Source organism: Ambystoma mexicanum, chromosome 12, assembly GCF_040938575.1.
Source record: "Ambystoma mexicanum isolate Mex_15411 chromosome 12, UKY_AmexF1_1, whole genome shotgun sequence".
Classification (NCBI taxonomy): Eukaryota; Metazoa; Chordata; class Amphibia; order Caudata; family Ambystomatidae; genus Ambystoma; species Ambystoma mexicanum.
This window is the reverse complement of record NC_090936.1, coordinates 781,287,308-781,310,458: the sequence shown is the minus strand read 5'-3', so window position 1 is coordinate 781,310,458 and position 23,151 is coordinate 781,287,308.

The following is a 23,151-nucleotide window of genomic DNA, read 5'->3' as shown; positions in this document are numbered from 1 at the left end:
CATTGATTGATTGAGGCAAGTTGGTTGTTTTTTAAGGTCTGCTAAACAGCTAAATTGTTACTATTGTTCTATGTTTCTACTCAAACAAACCCAACTTTTTAGACTGACATATCCATAACCCCAAACAAATGTGCACAACAATGTCTACAATTGTCTATCTTCACTTTCACTAGTAAAGGTATCTCATCTCCATTTTATGCCATTTTGGAGCCACTAACACATTCTTCGTGTGGGCCTTGCTTCAGGAATTCTCTCTAAGAAATACCCCACTTGGAGTGTAATTCATTACCTTCTATCTCCTTGAGAATAGGAATCAAGGCAATTTCTCTCTTAAAACAAATCCCATTCACGTATCCTTACTACATATATTTACACTTAAAATACAATCTCTCCCCTTTTATTTGCCACTTTTGATGTTCTACTTATGTCCATTGCTCAGTTTGAGGGCTTCTGTATCGACTCTTCCCCAATCGACCACTTTGCCTTCAGTCCAATGGGCGTCCATGGGGGCGGACATGAATTTCTTCAAAGAGGCACCTGCCGGCCATCTTGGTTTACATGCTTGATTCTTACACTCTCCAAAGGAAACTCTGTGATCTTCTGGCTAATGGTGGATGATGTAAAAAATCTGAGAGTCTGCATCTAATACATCTACACTGCTACCAAATGTGCAATAGCACCTGGAGCATTCCAAGTGTTGAATGGGATTACCACTATAAATGATCTCAGGCCCAAATAACAGGACAGACTAATAGAATATGCCAAAATGCTACTTTATTATCAACTCAATAAGGTAGGGAAAACTGGTGAACAAACACATTGTAGCTCACACACTCTCAGCGCTTTTCAGTTACACAAAGGGTTTTATACCTCATCATATGTCAGCTATGACATCCTCTAATGTGGCAAATGGTAAAATCTACTAGGTGGAGGTATTATCTGGTAGGCACACCTTTAACAACCTCTAAATAGGCTTCTGCATAAATGTATGGTACATCATTACTTAGCCCCTCATGATTGGTTGGCACTCTCTTACCAACCTTGGACGTTCGGCTCTTTGCAGCATGTAAGCAACAAAACCCAGGTGCAAGGGAACAATGTCAGACAACTGCCTTTCTTAGCTAAATAGCCAACCATCTCTCATCATTTAGGCCCTAAGCCAAAGCTTCTTCTTTGTAGTTAACCTTGCTGACTTCTCTCTTCCTCAGAATGTAATAGGGAGTGAAGGTACACTGCTATCTTCGTCTATGGCTTTATGAATAGGCCATATTTTCTGGTCTTACACCACGTGTGAGGAGACCATGATGTTGTCTATTCTGTCTTTGTATTTAGTGCTATTTGATTCTCTTATATTGGGTGTTATTACTCCTCTTGGCCTCTGGCGACTTGGTTGCTCCGTCCTGCATGTGCTTTCTGCATCTTTAATTATTCAATGCTTGGCACTCACAATTGTTCACTCCTTTACTCAATCTAAGAGAAATTGTCTTACCCACATAGATTATCCTCTTTGACTACTTTCATTCCTTGCAGTTACTTCTTGCTGTGGCATCCTTGATCCTGAGCCAAGCAAATACCCCTTTTTCTTGCACAGATCTGCATTGCGGCGCCTGGCAGCTCTGCAGCATTGGTTTCTCTCCTCGAGATTTCTCGCTTACTATTATACAATGCTGATGTCCATTTTCTCAATATGGCTGCTTTAATTGTGTTATATTTCTTACTTCAGTAAGTTTCTGCATTGTCTCATCTACCTTGCGTTTCTATCCATATACATCTACTACATCTCTTGTCACTTAACATCTACCTGTATATGGTTTTTTTCATATTCGCAAATACATTTACTTCATTGCTTCAGTTAAATCTTCATTCGTCAGACATCGATATGTTAGGTTTAGTGCACTGACGTGTCTTCTCTCTTTTGTGGCTTCACTTCTCTTCTGTCAGACTTTACTTATAGTTCTTCTATATCCAGTGGTGTCTGCAAGCTCACATCTACCGTATCAGTTCAGGATTCATTTGGTACAGTTGTCTGAGTGCATAACGTCTCTCATACCTTTGATGTGGTATTGGGATAATACCAGGTGTCAGGCACAGTGTTTGCTTGCTGTTCTTCCAGTATGATGGAGGTGAGGGGGCGGGCTCTATAGATGAGATTTTCATCTGCCTCTTTACATTAGGATGTGGATGTACTGTCTAACTTGCACAACATGCTAACAACATTACAACTTCCCACATTTTAAATGAAAACTTATTTTCAACCCATCAACCAATTGTCTCAATGGTCTCACCAAGCAGTTCTTTTGGGAACAGAGTTTAAAAGCATGGACACTTCTCTGCAGTATTATGTGGGGTTGTGCTCCGGTAATTGTGAGCCTAAATTATTTAGAAAAATAATTGATTATCGCTAGTCCCTAATGACTCATCTAGAGTGTGTTTTTTTGAATGACACCATACTAATTTAGTATATATACCTTTGTGTTTTTTTAGCATTCCCCAAATTTGGTTGAAAATCTGTTTGCCGGATTACGGTGATTCCCTATTTTTGCAACACTGAATACTCCTTCCAGAAATACACTAAAGGGGCACCAATGAGAGGTAGAGTCACCTTTGGTTTGAATATGCAACTTTTGCTATGGAAATTTGAGATACATTGTTCTAAAAAAATATCCCTATCTTTTCTGCTTCAAGGGAAACGTTGTGTCCGGAAGAACTTCAATTGTGAAACTGGGAAATTATGAAAAAGGAACCCTGTTTTATGATAATAGAGAATATTCAGCTCCTGAAGAAGGGATATCATTTCCCGAAACGCGTTGAGCTAGCCAGACAGTAGTTAGGCCTCTACTGTATTTAAAATGTATGTATATACTTTTTGATTAAATACATGGCACTATATGATGACCAACAACTGATAATATTGTTGAATATAGACTGGCATGCATTAATAAAATTTTGTTTTTTTTAAAATCAACAATCAAGTGATTTGAGGATTACTAACCAAGTACATTAAACAATAATTTAAGTGACTATGATCTTTTGAGTATACCACTTTTCAGTGATGAACTAGCCAGCTACTTATGTATTTATCTAGTTGTACTCTTATCTTCCCATTGCGTTGCAAGCAATTTATAAATTGAACATTTAAATAGATCCCAGAGAACATGATTTAGACTCTTTTGAACTACTGATTGCCACTGGCAATATCCCGAGTGTGCAGGGGACGCGAGTGTTCCACAGCCCGTGGACACTTTTCTTCTTTTTGTTGTGCGATAGTCTCTCAGAAGTTGATAGGAGAATTGTTCCAGTGATCGAATTGTTAGGTGAGATATTTCTAAATTCTTCTTTATATTGGCCATAAAATGCTCCCCTTTCCCACTGGCTTGTGGCAATAATGGTGTGATTCTGTGATGTTTAAAGTCCATGTATTCTGCAAACGTCTTGAAATCTTAACTCATGAATGGGAGTCCGTTATCCGATTTGGCAATCTGCGGCACCCCATATCCCATGAATATCTTGTCTAACTCTGGAATGACACCGAAGGCTGTAGTGGATGTTACTATCTTCGTGTCTGGAAATCTTGACCTTTCATCCATCACAACTAGGACTAGCATGTAGAAGCCATCATGAATTGGTCCAAAAACGTCAACAGCCACCACAATGCACACTGCTAGGGGAAGTGAGCAATGTGTAGTTGCTCACTTTTCCCTTGTGGAGTTACTATGCAACATGTGGAACATATTTTTAATGTGTATTCCACTAATGCATCAAAATGGGGAAACCACACATTTCGTCTAAAGACGCGTTTTGTTGAAAGAAAATGTGCGCCTCACGTGCAAAGTCAATAGTTTTATACCTTAGTGACGCTGGCATAACACGTTTTGTGCCCGTGAGTAGATGGCTGTTGTTTATCCTGGATAGGTAATCCTTCACGCAAGCAAAGTTTCCAACATCATTTTTGGTGTCTATCGTTCAATGGGCAGCCTTCTGCTTAGAGTGTTTAGCACTCTGTCCTAAAACCATGTGAAGCGTTGGATTATTTTCCAATTCTTGTTGGACTATTTTCAGATCTAAACATGATGCATAATGCAGTTAATGTATCTGCCTGCCGTAGATGGCTCAACATGTGACAAGTGACCAGGGTGTCAAGATAGGAAATTAGTGTTGTTTTCCTTTTTCCCTGGTCTGTGAATGATGTTAAAGACGTAATCTTGAAGACACAAAACTCACCTGCCGATCCTCAGAGGCATGCATGCTTTAAGATTTTGGTATATGGTCAGCAGGGCCTGATGATCTGTTACAATTGTGAATGCTTTTCCATAGGGGAGTAGGTGAAAGTGCTTGCAGGCCCACACCATGGCCAATCATTCTTTCTCTGCTTATGAATATGCCTGTTTAGTGGAGGGCAAACTACAGCTTGCATATGAAACAATGTGTTTTTGTGTTAACGTTGAAGCATCATACTGGGCTAATACAGCATCTAACCCCATGGGACTTGAATCAACAGTCAGTTCCATAGCGTGTTCCAAGTTGAAATATACCAGGTTGTTGGCTGATGTTATTCTGTGACATATAGAGGTAAATGCAGCTTGCCACTCCAGTGACCAACTACATTTTGAATGTTGTTTTGTGAGTTTACTGGTGGTGGCATAATCCTGAATGTATCTCATGCAGTGACTCTCATGCCCCAAGAAAGAGCGAGGATCTGATACATTTGCAAGACGAAGAGTGTCATTTAATGCAGACACTTTGTCAGGATCAGGTCTCATACCTTGTTCTGAGAATATGTGTGCAAGGAATTCTCTGTTTAGCATGATGGTGGCCACTTCTAGAGCCATGAATACCCTGTTCAGCGCTGTGTCATCATGTTCAGGCATTGTTTCAAATATAAGAATATAATCGCTTTAATTAATGCAGTTGGTGATGTGTTTTATGACATTGGGCCTCATCACGAGTTGGGTGGTATCCCAGCGGTAATACCGCCCAACTGTTATTTGACCGAATGGGGCATTTTCAGTACAAATACTGCATGCTAACAAATCTGACAGTAATTGTGCCGAAAACAGGGCGCTAAATGGGATTTTTACCTCCAGAAAAAGGAGACACAGCCCATTTAGCGCCCAACTAGTGATCAGGGCAGCCTTTATATGCCTGTATTACCGTTACCGTGACATTCAAGTGCTAACCCAACCATTATGAGGCCCATTGTGTTAACTTTCATCTGCTAACAAGAAACCATAACAAAGGCGTTTATATCTGCTTAAGCCTAAGTGGGTGATGAATGTTGTGATATAACAGGATTTTGGTGCCAGTTCTAAAATGTAGTATCCTTTGTTGAGATCACATTTTGAGAATATTGTAGCTCCATTGAGTAGGTGAATCATGTCAGTGGTTCAAGGAGCTTGGTGCCTTTTGATTTCTTGTTGTATGAGCTTGTGAAGTTCATTTTCCATCTGTTGTTGGATAGTCCCCTGAAATGCTGAGCGAACAGTTTGATCAATTCATCTATGACAATGTGTATTTGTCTGTTTTTTAATCTACCCAGGCCTTTAAACATAGAGGGGTATACCTGATCCATATTGTCTACCGTGTTAGGATACTTATTTCCTTCCACAGCCACTTCCATGGCGTCTAATTGTAAATGAGCTGAGTGAAATTTATTTGGGGACGTTGCTGAGAAAGTAACTTTGCATGGTAAAGGCTTCTGCGACCCGTATGGGTAGATGTCTACTTCAGAAGAGCATAATGATGGCACTCCTGGGAGGCAGTTATATATGTCTTCATTGTGTCTACTGGGAACTCAGCTGGTGAATGTCAATTTGTAATAATAATGTAAGACTAGGGTCCAGGGCAGTTTGATTAACCAGTGCAAAACACTGCTGTTCCTTCTGCTTCTGTCTTGTGAAGAGCTTGAGTAACTATACGATTGCGATCTTACTTCTAAGTATTTCACATGGTATTTTGTACTTCTCCATTGTTTGGGTTCAAATGACTGTTGAGGGTGTCTGCAGGGTTTTCTTCTTGCCTCTGGAGATTGAGTCCTGTTTCTAGCACCATTGTTTGGTTGCCCAGGTGGCCTTTCCTTGTATTGTGTCACAGGCATGGTAGGGGTCACTGCACCAGGAGGATGTCTCAACGTTCTGCATACAGTCTTAAAATAGTTTTCCCTAACACACTTGGGCAGAATCGGCCTATCACAGGGCATGTCCCTTCATGCGGAAAGTGTTACCCACAGCTGAAGTAAAACCTATCTGCCTGTGCTTCTGAATGTTGAGATTTTGCTATTTTATGGACCGTAGCTTGTGGTGTAGGTTGACATTTGAGTTTGTCCTTTGAATGAATGTGTAATTCGACAGCCATGTCAGTGTATGACAGTGTTAAAATGTGTTCCAATGATCTCGGTTTTTGTAATAGATTATTTTCTAAAATTTGACAATTTAAAGCCTGATTTGATTTGTGACCGTAGAGCTTCTTCGAGGGAGTATCTGTGAAAAGCACAGTTTTGAGGCAGGAGCGTAACTGCATCACACAATTGTCCATTGTTTCACCTTTGTTTTGAAATGTATGATAGAAAAGATGAAGTTCATAGTCCACATTTGTACGTGGACTCAAATATTCTGACAATGCCATTTTTTTTTGGTCAAATGTGGTCCTATCTTCTGGAAACTCATAGATGATGAGCCAACTGCGAGGGTAAGTAAACGTGTATTCCTGTGATCATCAAGTGGACCATGTGCATTGATTTGCACATTAAAGTCACAGAGCCATCTTGCTCACCTCAAACCATGATCGCTGGTGTCAGTCAAGTCTATAGCACTTGGTAGTTACAAGGACAAGGATTCATATGGCGTTGGTAGGAACATCCTGGGCGTGGACATGTTCATGATGGATGGAATATCATCACCCAACATTCTGCTGTATGAAGAAAGTGGTGTGACATCTGATGCCACCGAAAGTATCTATTTATGGAGGTAGGATTCTTTATAAGTGGGGCAGTGCTGAATAGCATGTTATTTGCAGGAACACTCTCTATTGTGTTCCAGATCCACTAGATTGCTGCAGTGTTGAAGAACATGAATTTTGTAACAATAGTAAGATGATGAACATCTGAACAGTCATCACATATATGCACCTGCTGGTCACTGCAATAGAATGCAGGTGTCCCTACTTCTCATCAGCAGTCATCAGCTCTGCGTGCAAGTGGTGACTCAAATCAATAATCAACAGCCTTGCATGCATGAGGTGAGGTAAACAAAATAGCTCCTGTAGGTGGGCAGTGCCTCCTCTGCAATGCGGGAGAGAACAAAGGGTGAATCCCTGACCCCTGCAATGAGGTAGTAAATTGCAGTGCATCTCAAACCAGGTCAATGTGGATATCGGGAGGATAGCTCAGGGGCAATGCACTTGTCCTGGAAACAAGACTGTGTGGAGCGACACAGGTTTGCTCCACAGGTCCACGCTTAGAAGCCTCTGGGTATTAAGCGCATTATAAATAACCAATTAATATTACAATCCAGTCCTTGTACCTCACAGGCATGGCAGAGCATGGGAAGGATGTCCGCGCTCCTTGCTAATGTAAAGTCTCTGTGAAGACTATCGTGTTGTGCAATCCATACTGCACCTAGCTGGAATTAAGAGCCGGACAGGGATTCTTTCAATAGTACATATTTATTCTTCATGCTCCATTTCTCACTCACTGATCCCTTTCCCATGACCTCACTTCCTTGCTTAGGGAACAAATCCCTTCTTCAACATAAGGACATGGTTTTACTGTCTAACTCACACAACATGTAAACAACTTTTGCACCCGGGCAAAGGTACTTAAACAATCAGGTGGCTGGAACTGTGGGGAGAATACAGATTCTCTGCCCACTGTTTCCAGCCACCCGAGGCCCTTCTTTAGGTGGCGCCACCTTTTTCTTCTTTTAATATGGGGAGGCAACGGGGAGCCACTCAAAACAAACAATACTCTTTCCCCACCCCCTTCCTGCCTCCCCACTTACCTGCAGGACTGGAGCTTTGTGCTCTGATCCCGGTGCTCCACCTGCTCCTAGCCACCACGCTAGAAATGGGAAAAGGACTTACTCCCTTTTCCCATGGTGGCCATTTTTCTTTTTTTGTTCTCGGGAGATTGCTGTTGCATGCGTAGCCATTCTCCCAAGGATAAAAATTAAACCATTTGCACCCCTGATAAACCCTGGGTGTGAATGTCTTTCATCCCCACTGTGGGGGGGGGGGGGGCATGGCCAGTAACGGACCCTGCCCACATTGAGGCCCTCGCAAAAGAACAGGCTGGCAGGGCATTGCCAGCCATGTCCGCCCCCCACAGCGGGGGTGAAAGCCACACTACACCACCTTAAGCACCTGCTGCTATACTTCAGCAGGAGAGGCTCAGCTCTACCAAATCAAACAGCTATGATCTGAGCACATGTAAATAGATCAGTAAATAGATCAACCACACCAGCCTCCAACAACACAAGTGGGTTCTTGCCTGCAATACTAATAGACAAGAGTGCAGCACTACCATATGCAGTGTCGAAATGCCAAGAAACATAACCTATTAATATTATATACCTAAAACAATTTTTAAAAAAACGTTTTGTAACAGACTAAATTAAATTGTTGACCTCAAAGTAATTGTTGGTTCTTTCACAGAAGCTGCCACTCCCAAGCTGGAAGGTGAACGATGGCTTAACTTGTTTGTTACAATGATTTAAAAAAAAAAAAAAAAAGGAAGGACAGCCCTTATGTCTGATAAGCTGTGTGGAATCCAATCATATTTTCCTATAAGCCTATGTTAATAGTTTTCTCAGAAATCCATTTTTTTCTAAATCTTGAAATCCTTCCAATTTGAACATTCACATCAATGAGAAATTAAACATGTTCCAGCTGTCTTAATAAGAAATACTGATTAAATGACCGTGTTGAAAGGTGAGCAGTGGAAACTCATTTAGCCTTGTGCCTTCGCTTGACATAAATTAACATTCCTTTCCTGACATGGCAGACTGTGAGGGCCACACCTCTCAAGTGTAACATTAATTACCACAGCATTTCCATTAAAGGATGGAAAACAATTGATCAGTTGTTAAGAATCACACATTTTGCACATTGTTCAATTTCCAAAGATGTGCCTCTCTGATTTCTTCTACAAACACCTTTGCCAAAAAGGCCTCCACGAACATACTATTGTACAATACACTTTTTTTCTCAGCGCAGTCAAATTGTTTTCTGCCTCTCATGAATCTCATTGCTAAGGTCAGGGAAGCAATTGTTTCTGTATTTTCTCTGATCTCCTTTCGTGCAGTGCCCAGTCACAATACCCTCTGTTTCATGCTGAGATCTTGAAAAAATACCAACATTGTAACACTTCCAGTGGGCTATCTACTCTCCCAGGTAGTGACCTTCCTGGCCATAGACCCTGACTGTTCGACCATCATCATTCGAATTCACTTTCTGGGTCATAAACACTTGTATATCATGTTTAGATCAATGCCATGCCCTTAAGATGCCATATATATGGTTATTAGTTTTGTTTCTCTGCTTGTAGCTGAAACCTTTCAAATTATGTTCTTATAGTGCAACCATAAATGCATTCCGTTCAGACTGGACCCACCACAATTATATGTAATGACAGGTTGTATTTGCTTTTCTGGGATTTGAATGCACATGCAGTCCAAATGAAACATCTTGCAAAGACGTGAACATGCCTTTGTTGCTGGTACTGAAGGCAGTCAAGAAAATAATAACAACATTATATGTCAGCAGAGGGTCCGGGCCAACACAGTCACAATGGTGCATTACTCCATTTAACATCTGGATTTCCACTTCGTTCTAGCCATGCAGTCACACTTGCGCGTGGTTCAGCCACCACAGACAACATCCACTGAGTGAATTGTTTCCACTCTCTCACTCCAATTGTAAGTTAATTCAAACTTCTATTATGGTCTTCATAACTTTCCATCAGTTCAAATGTACGCATTACCTAGCAAACCTTCTGTCAAATCGGGAGTGCTGGTGAAGGGTAGTATTCAAGACTCTTCACCACAGCTACTTTGTTCATTGACAAAAAGTCCTGGATGGCACTAAGAAGATCAAGGGGAACACCACCGCCCCCACCCTCAAAAATATTATGGTTGGTGTAAAGCCCAAAGTAAGATCACCTCCTACCTAGTCAATACAGGTGGCCCTGTATTGGCCAAGTTACCACAGATTCTGTGAGTAATCCCAATCAAGCAGATTAACACCTTCTCCTAACGTGAATATTACAATGGAGGAAGGCTGTGTCCTCTTGATAGAAAAGTCAAAGGATTTTGTGGGCAGCTCTTAAATCCGAGAACGAAAACTAAAAATCAGAAAAACTTATTTGGAGCCAAAAATAGAAGGTTAAGGAAATTCTTATACAAAATGTAAACACTCTCTGCTGCAAATGCCTCAAGTAAACACCAACCTACCTAAAAAAAAGAGAACACAACTAATGGTATTTGTCGAAAATGGTGCTCAGATTCCCTCTATGTTGGAAGAATCTGCATTGAGTAAATTGCCCCAAATGAAGTCAAAATCAGACCCTAAACCCACAAATCTTAAATCTCTGATGGATCATTTTATGCTACCTAAGGATGTTGTACAGTTCCAAGGGGAAGACATTGTGACATATCTAGCAAGCTTGTCACAACTTCTCTGAGGGCAACCCCCTCATGTGGCCAAGGAAAGGCAGAAGCTACCTGACTCTGACCCTTGGTGTGCCTATCTTTGGTTGGACCACATGAGGGAGGACAAACCTCGAGCATCAAGGTGAGACTATGGAGTAAAATCAAATTGTGGTATCACTCCTTTCCCTGAGGTAGCCTTTACTCGTGTGACCAGGGGACGACAGCCCTACCTGATCCTGCCCTAGGGGTGGCTATACAAGGGAGGATCACATAAGGGGAGGTGACTCTCAGAGAAGGACTCTGACATCATCGGATGTGACATGGTATCCCTCTTTCTATTCAGGGATATCCCTCCATTCTCCATGCCTTAATGTCATATTGTGAGAAGTCCCTTCAATATCCTGCAAAGGTTGATTACAATACTCATGAACATTTCTATCTTTTGAAACAACATGTACTGAGATGAAGAATAGAACGCTAATGAAAAACAATGTGAGCCACGACATGCAGTCTAGTGTTGGGAAGAATGTGATTGGTCCAAAACACATTCTAGTTTCGAGGCAGGAGTTTAAATCAGCTGCTGTAGGAAAATGGAGCAAGCAACCTGTTCCATGCATTGGCTTGGGTGCAGAGAGAAGATAGAGCGTATAGTTCACAGCAAACAGTTTTCCAACCTGGAGGTGAACCCTGTGGGCAGGAAAGAGGTGGTGGCGAGAAAGGGAGTCAACCTCAGCACCCTCCGCCAGCCAGGGAAACCAAGGAGCTGGCAGAACTGAGAACCATGACTGCTGAGCGCTGTCAGCAGAGGGAGAAGACATGAAGAGGTGAAGTGCAGACCATCCACATAGTGCAGCAGTGGTGTTAAGCCTAAGAAGCCACCAAGAGAGGGAGAAGTTGTGGTGGGAACAGGAAGCCAAGGTGGGATTCTTTCCAGCACCAGGACGTTCAACAACAACTGACATCGAGACAAGTACCCAAATAAGTGTGAATTGTCAGAAAGAGCTCAAAAGTTGTTGGAAATCCCAAAAGGGAGAAGGGAACGCTGAAGGCAATGCGGGAACCAAGAGGCCATTAAGATGCACACCCAGTCAGCAGACAGACTGCAGAGGAAACAGAGAGATGCAAGGGACACTGAAGCTGCCGAAGACAATCATGAAGCCCAGAGAAAGATATAGGGACACCAGGGTGCTTCAGGATGAACGCTGCGTACCATTGGCAATAAGCTGAAGCTCACACAAAGGAATTGAGATATTAAGCATAACTATTGAAAGGTCCTTTGGCCTGAAATATAAGAAATATAATTATCCACAGAAGCGAGCAAATGCAAGTGAAGAGAACAAAGCTGGCTTTTGCACTTGTATATTAAAATGACTTAAACAGCCCTGCCAGGAGAGTTAACCAGACATTCACTGAGTCTGGAATTCACACTTAAGTAAAATGGCAAAAAGCCCTGTCATGGGAGTAATCCAGGCACACAGGGAGTCTGGGACCCGCATGCAAGTAGCAAAGTAAAAACCATGGCAGGAGAGTAAACCAGAGAGTAGAGAACCCTGGCAGAGACCACCCAGAAATCGTGGAAAGCTGAGAAAACCAGGAAAGAGATCCCTCCCATTTTGTATTGTTGATCAAAAGAGAAGAGCCATAGACCTTTTCTGTAAAGCCAGAGAAAGAACTGTACATTATTTGTTTAAACAGAGAAAACCCAAGGGAAGAACCATCATCCTGGGGGATTATGAAATATGCAAGAAGTGACATTGTGAATAACCAGAAAGACTCTGGGTGAAGGGAAAGACACTTCTATGATGGAACCTTGTTTATTTTTCTTTCAAGTGACATTGTGAATACCAAGAAAAATGCTAGGGGAAGGGGAGTACCCTTCTCTGATGGTACCTTCAGTAAATGTTCTTCTCTTCACTTTCAAGACTTTGTGCCTCATTACAATTTTGGCGGAAGCCATGCCCATATTGGCGGCATGGCTGCCGCCAACTTCGGGTCCGGGTTCCCAGAATGAGGAATTACTGGGCCATTTCAAGTTCGGAGGGCCCGGTAATTCCTCCCTCTGGGAACCCTACTCGGGCCTTCCCCATTCCCATTTCAGCCCCCATAGGGAGCAAACAACGGGCCGATTACGAGCGGCCCATTGTTTGCTCCCTCTTCCCCTCGCGGAACCCGCTCTGCACGTCTGGTGAAACCAGACGTGCAGACCGGGTCTCGCGAGGGGACCTCGTAATCAGGCGGTATGTGGTTGACGGCGCCGGCACCTTTACCGGCGCCATTAACCCCTTACCGCCTGACTTGTAATGAGGCCCTTTATGTTTGGAATTTTGGTACGAAGCTGTTGGTGTTCAGCACAAAGACATTTCCATTTCACATTATATATAGAGAGGTTAGTGTGGGAAGGTCAGCTTAGGATTTGGGATATAGGACGGAGAACTCTTTTTATTTAGATATCCTGACACAGGCGTTCTTTTGTTTTGTTGAGGCAGGGAAACCCCTCATAGAGTTAGGTTAGGATAGGTAGGATTTCCCCAACCCCTCTTTTTCTTTTGATAATAAAAGTCTTAGATAATCACCAAAAATGCCACTGTGTCTGAGTCTTCTTGATCCCTCACAACATTCTTAACCATGACCAACTATCCACTTATTCTGATGAGGCACTACCATCAGGGCTTCCAGCAAAAGGAATGGAGCTCCCTGTCAATCAAAAATTAATTGGAGCTGTAGCAGAGGTAAAGGCAGTCTTGGCAGGAGCCCCTTTCTGTCCTTTTCCAGGCTGTCTGCAGTTTACATTTTTTATTTTTGCAAGGAGGAGTGTGCTTCAGAAACCAGCCCACAACGCGGAGCATTCGCAGAGCTGTAGCAGAGGTGAAGGCAGTCTTGGCAGTGTGGGCTAAATCTGTGCTAAGCCTATGCAGTGGGATGACAGGAAAGCGATGTTTCGCAATAGATGATTGTGATCTCATCAGCAGCCCCCTGACCCCGTACCTACAATGCAGATGGAGACTGGGATTGAGTTGGTTTGAAGCAGCATGATGAACCACCAGCTACTAACATCAACAGGCCCGGAGGTGAGTGCACCCCAATAGGGAGAAGGTTGTTCACTTCCAAAGGACACAGGGGCAGGGGGACTCCCCACCTGCCCCTTCAATGTAGAAGTCTCTATCAGTGCCAGTACAGCACTATTTATGGATAATCACCCTCCAAACGGGCCCAAGATACCAACGACTCCAAGCACCACTGACTCTGACAACAAGAGGCTTCCAGAGGAAGATGCCAGCCCATGACTATGGATGAATAAGGGAGTCACATCGGAACAGAGACTATCACTGGCCACAAGGCACGCGGATACCTGCAGAAGCTTGGACCACAAGAGCTGGGGTAGGAAACAAAAGCTTTAAGCACAAATGTAACGGGGAACATCAGTCTTCCTGTACACCCCCCTGTACCTCCCACTATTCATGGTGGGAAACACTGGAAGTATTTAGATGTGCCCTGCCACCCCAATTAAAAGGTCTGATAAAATGGAAACAAACATGAACCAGACGGAACTGACTAGTCTGTATCTGTTCAATGCAGTGAACACAACCAGCAAAGATCGAGCTATGGAGCAAGCTATGGTACAGAGTTTGACTTGTTCGAGCACTCCCACTGGGTTACTGAGGTGCTACCCACAAATGTTACAAGAAACAGCACCCAATGGCAATCTCTTGTGAAGAGGAGCTCTTGCCATAGCCCGGAACAAGATAAATGAGCACCTTGCACCTGAGAAAAATATATGGAAGTTACCAAGGCTAGCACCGATGTGTCTATCAACAAACCATCACTTTTTCTACAAGGAACCAGTGGTGAGGTCACCCACAGAACAAACTCCAACTTTAAGAAATACAGTTGAGAAGTTGGAATCAGGGGGGGGAGATCTCAGATCAACTCCTGCTAGATAACACCATGTTGGTAGAGAGGGCAGGAAACCTCGACAATAACTAAAAACACAAAGGAGAAAAGGGCGTACACTCCCTACCATCTGAGGCAAAAGAAAGGAGCGCACAAATAGAAGGGGATGTAAATCAAAGAGAACCATCCTTGAGGCCCAAAGGGGCTGGCGCATTCGTAAATTAAGTTTTAGGGACCTGGACAGTTGATCTGGCTGAGGCGGCTCAAAAAACCAGCAAGAATGCTTACCTAACTACATCAATCACCATTCCAATGGATGGTTCAAGAGAAGAACCAATAAGAATGGTACCTCATACCAAAAAAGTCAATTGAGCATCAAAAAAGAGGAAGAATGGAATCAGCTGAAGAATGCTTGTTCCCAGAAATAACTACAAGGGATTGTGCCACAATGACGATGCAGATAACTGAAAGACCACCTACTATAGAACACACAGAGGTCACACCAGGGGTGCCAAAGGAAATCATTTTCTCAACACTCATGGCTCTAGCATCCACAATGGCCCCTTTTATGACATTTTATAAGAACATAGGAGACCAATTATAATATCAGACCACCATGATAGCCATGATGCATTCTAAAATGGTCTTTGTTGAAGGATTTATAACGGGAATCCAAAATAAACTTGACAACAGAGCAGCCCGGGTTTCTAATCTTCTTTACAATATACTGGAGCCCATTATCAAAGACAAGATGAATAAGAGGACCTCCAGAGCCTCAGGAGTGATGGCTAAACCGTTAACAAATCCAGTGGGCCAAAAAGCAGTCAACGGCTGCATAATCCAGGCAGATACGGAGCTCCCCCTGGAAGCAATCATTAATGCTCAACCAACTCGACCAGATAGGGAAGAGGCCCTAATAACAGTGAGTTTGGCAACAGCACAGATGCAAATGCGGGCAGCCGAACACTTGAATTTGGAAAAATTGCAAGAACAGCTTGAGAAAGGAGATGAAACGAGTATCACAGTCACCCTATTAGAGGATGCTGAAAGACAATCTAACATCATGTCAAGTCGAGAATCTACTATAGACGGCCCAAAAAAGGGTAACACAGAGCTGAGAGGTAAAGCTCCACAGAGAGTCTGTGAAATTTTCAATAAACATCAGAAGGACCAAAAGGAAGGTCCAGTAAAAGTGATACAGAATACATGGAAATAAAAGGAAAAACCCTCAAATGTGCCCAAGTTAAAGAAGACCTCAAGAAAAACAGTAAAAATAGAGGTAACTTACCACAGCAGAAATCAAATGGAAGCTGTGCCTTTATCAGGAACCTAACCACACCCCAGAATAAGTCTTTTACTAAAACTCTCACTGTGACCAAACCAAAGACTCAGGAAACAGATAAGAGCAACCAAAATCAACGGAAGAACACCCAACGGGAGAGATCAGAACAACTGGACGAGGGGGATGACACAGATTTGATGGACCTGATGGATCTCTCAACGTACACAGTGTCAGAAGGCGACAAATTCAGAGACACCAGCAGATGATAGAACAAGCTAAGTAAAAGCGATTTGGATATCGAAGAGAGTGAGAAGGGTGTGATAGAGGAAGTTGGCACCGGGCTGAGGAAAAGGCCTGATGGAACTAAGACCGCACAAAGACCTGAAAATCAAAAAGAGATATGCTTGAAAAAGGGAACTAGAGAAGGTCAGTTCTGCCCTAGCCTTCCGTGTGAGGTGGCAAGAGGTTCAATGACCAAAAACAGTAAAGAAAGAAAGCAACATACCCAGGCCACTGGAGAACTTGGAAGAAGGCCACAAGTGTAGAGGGGCAATAGAACAAAGACCCCCACAAATGGGGATGCCCACGAAACAAGGGAAATCAAGGGAGATGGAGAAAAGAAGGGTAGTGGAATAGGATGAAACACGCGAGTCCCCCGCCCCTAAGATAATGGAGGAAAGAAGAAGAGAATTGGTGCACAGAGAGAGGACGGACACAATGGCCAAGAGCCAGGACAAGTATAACCATCGAACACGCAAATATCCAAAGAAGGTCCTGCAAAGAAGCTACTCATCTCGTAGTGATGGCCTGGTGTTAGAAAGAATATTATACCTGAACGATGGACTAATCCTGAATTGGGCAAATGTAGTCTGTCTCCTTCCCCATGTCCCTAATCTAAGACTTCTAACATCGGATGACTGCACATCATTGAACTGCCAGAGGAAGAAAGGCTGGAAATGGTGATTTTGTATACCTTCTCAGCCTTAATAAGACAACTGTTAAAGGAGGAGGGGTATTGACTGCGGCCAATGGGCTTCGACTTAATGGATCAAAAACCCCAAACATTAGGGATAGAAAGTTGGGGAAAATGCCAAGTGGAAGCAGCGAATAACTCAAAATCGCAATGGGAAGAAGACGAAGAGGAGGGGCTAAATATAGATGGGCCCTTGAGAACGAAAACTATGGGGAAGGGTCTGAGGACAGAGAAAAATCCTGGGGTTGAGAACCAAACAGCAAAAAAAGAGAGAAATGAAGAAAACTGGAAGTGGCTGGTGGGTTTACTTGCAGAGGAAATCAGTAAACCATAATGCCAAGAAACAACTGACCAGAACGATTTTATATTTGGTAGTTGGAACACCTGGGGATTTGCCCACCTGTTTGATAAAGGGGAGCTGCATTTTGAGTCCTTCGACGTGTTATGCCTACAAGAGACATGGCTCAGGGAGATCCCGGTATTGGAAGGTTATACCATTTAACTGAATCTTGCCATTTTACATCACTACAAGTGCTACATCCCAAACCATACATTCAGATGTTAGCCTTAAAGACAAGAAAAGGAGCAAAAAATGCCCCAAAATACATTGATTATTGTTAATATGCCCTAGAATACGGAAATTGTGGAAAGCCTTGATCTTCCAGAACAGATATCAGATCTGGTGGACCAGCAAATGGGAAAGTGGTAAGATCCATGGATCATCATATGTGGGGATCTAAATTGCATCTACTTTGATAAAAACAGAGCCCACATTGAGGATGACATGCCACTGATGACTCCAGCTGAAAGAAGAGGTCAATCCTGGAGAAACATCTTGCTTTTTAAAAACATTGACATTCTGAATGGTAGCATCCAGGGAGACATACCAGCAAACATAACAAGAAAAGGGAAAAAGGGGGGACACATTCTTGATTACATAAGCATGTCTTGCAACATTACATTGGTTGCACGGACTATGGTAGTAGAAGAAATATCATCAAGTGACCACAATCTGCTAAGACTGACATGCGCTCCATTGAGCAACCAGCAATGGGACCCATAATAGGGGGTTATAGGAGTAACCCCAGGTAGAAACAGTTTGAGAATTGGCCTGGATAAAATCGATAGGCTTATGAAAAAACTAAAACTATCAATACTACAACTAAACCGGAAGGAACGTGGGCTGGTAATTACCTACTCTATCTTGCTGCAAGAATTTGCCACTAAGAAAGACAAGGGGAAAAAAAAGATCATGTGTCATCACCACATTTACGATCAGGAGTTGGCTAGAAAGAAGAAAATCCTTAACTTCCATATCAGTGCAGTTAGTAAGATCTCTAAAGTGCAAGCCAGCTCACTAAGCCAAAAATTGAAAGAGCAATACCACAACTAGACACACATGCATAAGAAGAGGCTGTTGCAATGGGACGCTGAAGCAATGCTGCAAAAGATCAGCTCTAAGAACTCTGCAGAAATATGGCTGACAATAAATGAGATGAAAGCTCCACAAGATGCCTTAATCACAAACCCTCTATCGGCTAACACCTGGGTAACTTACTTCTCTAAATTGTTTGACATCAACAAAGAGGAGGTATCCATCTTTGCTCAAAGTAATAATACACTGGAGACTTTGGGGATAGAATTAACATCTATTGAGGAGATTATTGGCAAGGCCAGCAACTCAGCCTCTGGTTGAGATGGGATGACCAACGAAATGTTGAAGCAGGATCCACAGCAATGGGCCATATTTCTGAACAAACTGTCCGAATTCATCTTGAAATCACAAAGGGTCCCAATGACATGGAAAACAGCAGTGATAATTCCCATCTTTAAAAAAGCGGCGAGGTCAGATGCAAATAATTACTGACCGATCACGTTGTTGGACATGGCTGGCAAGGTGTTTGCCGATTTGATCCTAAGGGCACTGGTGAAATGGAGCATCTCGACTGGCCATAGAGACAAACGGCAGGCAGGGTTTGTTGAGGTGATTGGGACTCCATTGAACATCTTTATAATCAACATCTTAAAAGCCCGGGCAGAGAGAAAGAAGGAGACAAAGATCTAACACAGGCCTTTGACACAGCCTTTGATACCATAAAACGGCCCGAGCAATGGCAGAAGTTGGAGGTTGGGGGTGCCCCAAAGCCATCTCTGATACAATGAAGGATTTGGACGGAGGAGCAACTAAAAGGGTGAGGCTAGATAGATCAGGCCACTTATCCGACCCAATACCAACCAACAAAGGCTTAAAACAAGGATGTGCACTGGCCCGAGAATTATTCAACCCCTTTATATCGGATTTAAAAGAGGCCTTTGATAACATCAGATGTTTTTGACCAAAAATAGCTGGGGTTACTAGTGGCAGGTTGTTATACGCAGAAAATATTGTACTGATAGACCAAACATCAATAGGCTTACAGCGCCAGCTGGAGGGTCTACAAAAATATGTTGAGGCAAACAGACTCCAAATTAATCCCAAAAAATCAAGGATTGTGACCTTTGGTGAGGCCAAGGGGTGCCGTAAGGAATATCATTCATGGTCCCTAAGGGGCAAAAATATTCCAGAGTTAAATTCCTTCACTTACCTGGGCGTCCGCTTGAATACCAAGAGCAGAGATGCACCAAGAGTGGCAGCCCTGAGAAACAAGGCAAATAATCTGGTGGCTAAGGGTAGGCTACTCCTCAACAAATATTGTGGCATCCTATTGGTGCCACTAATCCCCTTCTACAGTATGAAGGTGCTACCAATCCTAACATACAGAGCCAAAACAACTTTCTCGTTCCTGGCAGAGAATTGGCCAAAACGGGAAGGTATCTTCTGGAAAAGAGTTCTCCGACTTCCGAAAAGTAAACCAATTCAAGAAGTTAGGATGGAACTAGATTCAACATCAATGAAAGCATAGTGATCTGGAAATCTCTATCCTTCTACTGAAAATGCATTGCAATGAACCCCAGGGGAGGATTTGCAGTGGTAAAAAAGCAATGGAGAGAAACAATGAAAGAACCCTAGAGGAATGGAGGTCTATCTGCCAAGCAATTTTTATAGACCTGGGTGAATCAGATAAAACCTTGGTAGAGAACACTGACAAGATCAAAAAGAAGTTTTATATGAAGGACTGGATAACAACTCAGGAAGAGAGACAAGCATACTAACTATATGGTAAACCTCTACAAGAAGCAAGAAACAAGGAAGCTAAACACACTTCCAAAATACTTTCATTTGTTCCCGAACTGGTATTTCTTAGCACAATTTATGAGATTCCTCTTAAACTTGTTCCCCACTAGAGAAGTTGTGAGACCAAGAAGATTGAGTGGAAGGGACGTGACATGCAGACTCTGGGCCTCATTATGACCCAGGCGGTAGGGGGTTAATGACGCCGATAGAGCTGCCAGCGCCATTAACCCCCTACCACCTCATTACGAGGTCTGTTCTGCTCGCAGGACCCGCTAAGGATGCCCCATAGCCCATAGAACACATTGACATTCAAAGGAATTACACACATTCACGTCCAAGAGTGGGAGAAAAAGAGTCTCACTCTTGGCAGGATGGAAAAAACAAACTCCAGAAATCCAGCAAAGCTGCTGGGGGACTCACTAGGTTAGGAAATTCAGCCTAAACAGAGAATTCTCCCTAACACTTGCCCCCCCAGACTAAGGGACAGCAGGAATTAATCCACTCCTGGATGAATCTCATACCTCTAGTCGATGACATACATCCTAGAGAGACCATCAGCGTTTTGGTGGTGACACCCTGACCTGTGCTCAATGGTGAAATCAAACTCTTGCAGGCAGATCGACCATCTCAATAGTTTTGGGTTTTCCCCTTTCATTTGCATTAACCATCTCAAGGGTTGGTGGTCAGCCTGAATGACAAAAGTAGAACCATACAAGTACAGCCTAAACTTCTTCAGAGCCCACACGATAGCAAAGCACTCTCTTTCGATTCTTGCCCACCTTGTTTCAGGATCCTTCAGCTTGCGGCTGATGAAGCAAACGGGGTGCTCCCTACCTTTCCCATCCAGTTGACTGAGTACGGCACCTATCCCTACATTTGAAGCATCTGTCTGCACAATGAAGTGTTGGCGGTAATTCACTTCCTGTCGTGAAAACGGGACGTGAACAAATTGCGATACATAATGTGCAGGGATGTTCACAGCGGGTGCACCAGTCCCAGCGTTAGCGGGAATCTCAACCTTTGGGACAAGTGTCGGAGGAACCTCTCTCATAGGCAACTGAGATATAGGTAACTCTGACCGCTTACTAAGCAACAGAGCCATCTTCCCAGTGCAACCTGTATTTCCCAGGCTCTTGCCCTTCAGCCTGAGCTTCTGTCTGGTGGCGAAGACCTTCCAGAGTTGGACATTCTCTATGTCCCTTACTGAAGTCTGCCCTGCTGGGTCCACCTTCTGCCAGTAAAGACTGCAGTTCAGGATGGTCAACAGGATCCAGATCTCCAATGAGTTCCTGGCCTTCCATTAGCTCTTTGTCAGAGTCTAATTCTACCACACAGGGTTGTACCTCCCTCTCAGCCTCAGCTGGAGGTGGAGTTACGGGTGTAACTTTGGATAACCGCGGGGAAGTCCTATTGGGCTGCACTGAAATGCTGGCTGCTGGTTTCGTGATAGAAGTCTTAGGTTTCCCTTTTGCTTCTGATTTCTTCGAGACCGCGGCCGACAATTCCAGTGGAGCAGGAGTGATTTCTTTCTTCATCATCTCCTGGAGAGTACCGCGCATGGTCCTCTCTCTTGCAGGTCTGGTTAGCTCCTGTAACCGTTTACTAGGAGGTCTGGGAGTATGCAATACAACTCCGAGAGTTTTCAAATAGTTACCCAACAGTACGCGTCTTGGTACCTCACTCTGTATGCTGACAGGTATCTTCACAGTCATGTCGTTACACTGGATGAGAACTGGTAATTGGGGAAGCATTTGCACAGGCCCTCCAGCTAACTTGGTGAGGCGTTTGGGTGCCTTAGCAACATCCTCAGCCTGAAAAAACGATTTATCCACCACAGTTATGCTGGCCCCAGTGTCCCTAATGGCAGGAGTCTCCTGACCATTCACCTGGACACTGTCCTTATAATACTCTTTAGTATTATCGGGGATAGAATTATAGACATCTAAATTCTGTTGTTCCCACAACCCCAGAGATACTAAAGAAACGATGGCTGAGACTCAAATGGGTTCATCAGCTAGCAGTAGAAAGTTTCCACTTGCCATTTGGACTTCCTCCTCTGGAGCAAAGGCTAAGGAGACAAGCTGGACACCGGAAGGTTTACCCTTACATCTGGGATCTCCTTTCACGTGGTCAGTTGAGCCACAAACAAAGCATTTACCGAATGCTTTCTGGAATGGTGGCTTGTTCTGTCCTCCTTCCGGTTTGGCACCAGAAGACACACTATTCTGCTGCGGTTTTCCTTGTGGCTTACCCTTCTGGTTTTGTTTGGGGCCCTCTTTGGAATTTGGGTTATTCGAATTCTCTTTTGAGTCTTTCTTAGGCTGTTTTCCCTCATCATTCTTCTGAGTTGCCCCAGAATCCTTATGAGTAGCCTTGTTGGCAACCCATAAGTCAGCAGCCTTAGCCAGCCTCCGGGAATCCAATTCCTTCGAATCAGCCAAGTGCTGTCTGAGCTCAGGAGAACAGGCATCATAAATCGACTCCAACATAAAAAGATTCTTCATACCCTCATAAGTGTTCACTTTGTAACCCTTAATCCATCCCTCTAAGTTTTTCAACCCTTCACTCACCCAGGTAGCCCAAGGGGTACCATCATGCTTTTTGAGGGTTCTAAACCTCCTAAGATACTGGGAAGGGGTCTTCCCAAATCTAGCTATCAAAGCTAGTTTCACACTTTCGTAATCCGTTTTATCCGCCTCCCCCAACTCCATTACCACATCAGTTGCAACAGGCGGGAGCCTAGAGAACAACCAGGGAAGTAAATCATTCCCGGTGATGTCCTGGAGCCCATGATTGTACTCAAACAGTTTTAACCAATCCAACACATCCAATCTCTGTTCATACATACCCACTAATTCCTTCGGCATCCGGGGTCTTTTGGGACTGGAGCTCCTAGAGGAACCAGAGGAGAGAGAAGCATTTTCCACAGACAACTTTTTCATCTCCAACTCGTGATTAAGTTCTATTTCCCTGAGCCTTAACTCAGCTTGCTTCTGCTCAGCCTGGGCATTCATCCGTCTGAACTCGAGCTCTTGGTTTCTTTCAGATTGAGCCAAGAACCGTTTGTATTCTAATTCGAGCTTCATTTTTTCAAGTTCAAAATAAGCAGGGTTACATGTGGGACCTGGTTTGGGCCCAGTAGGTACAGCTGGTAAGGCAGGTAGAGGAGCAAGGGAGACAGTTTTGTTAG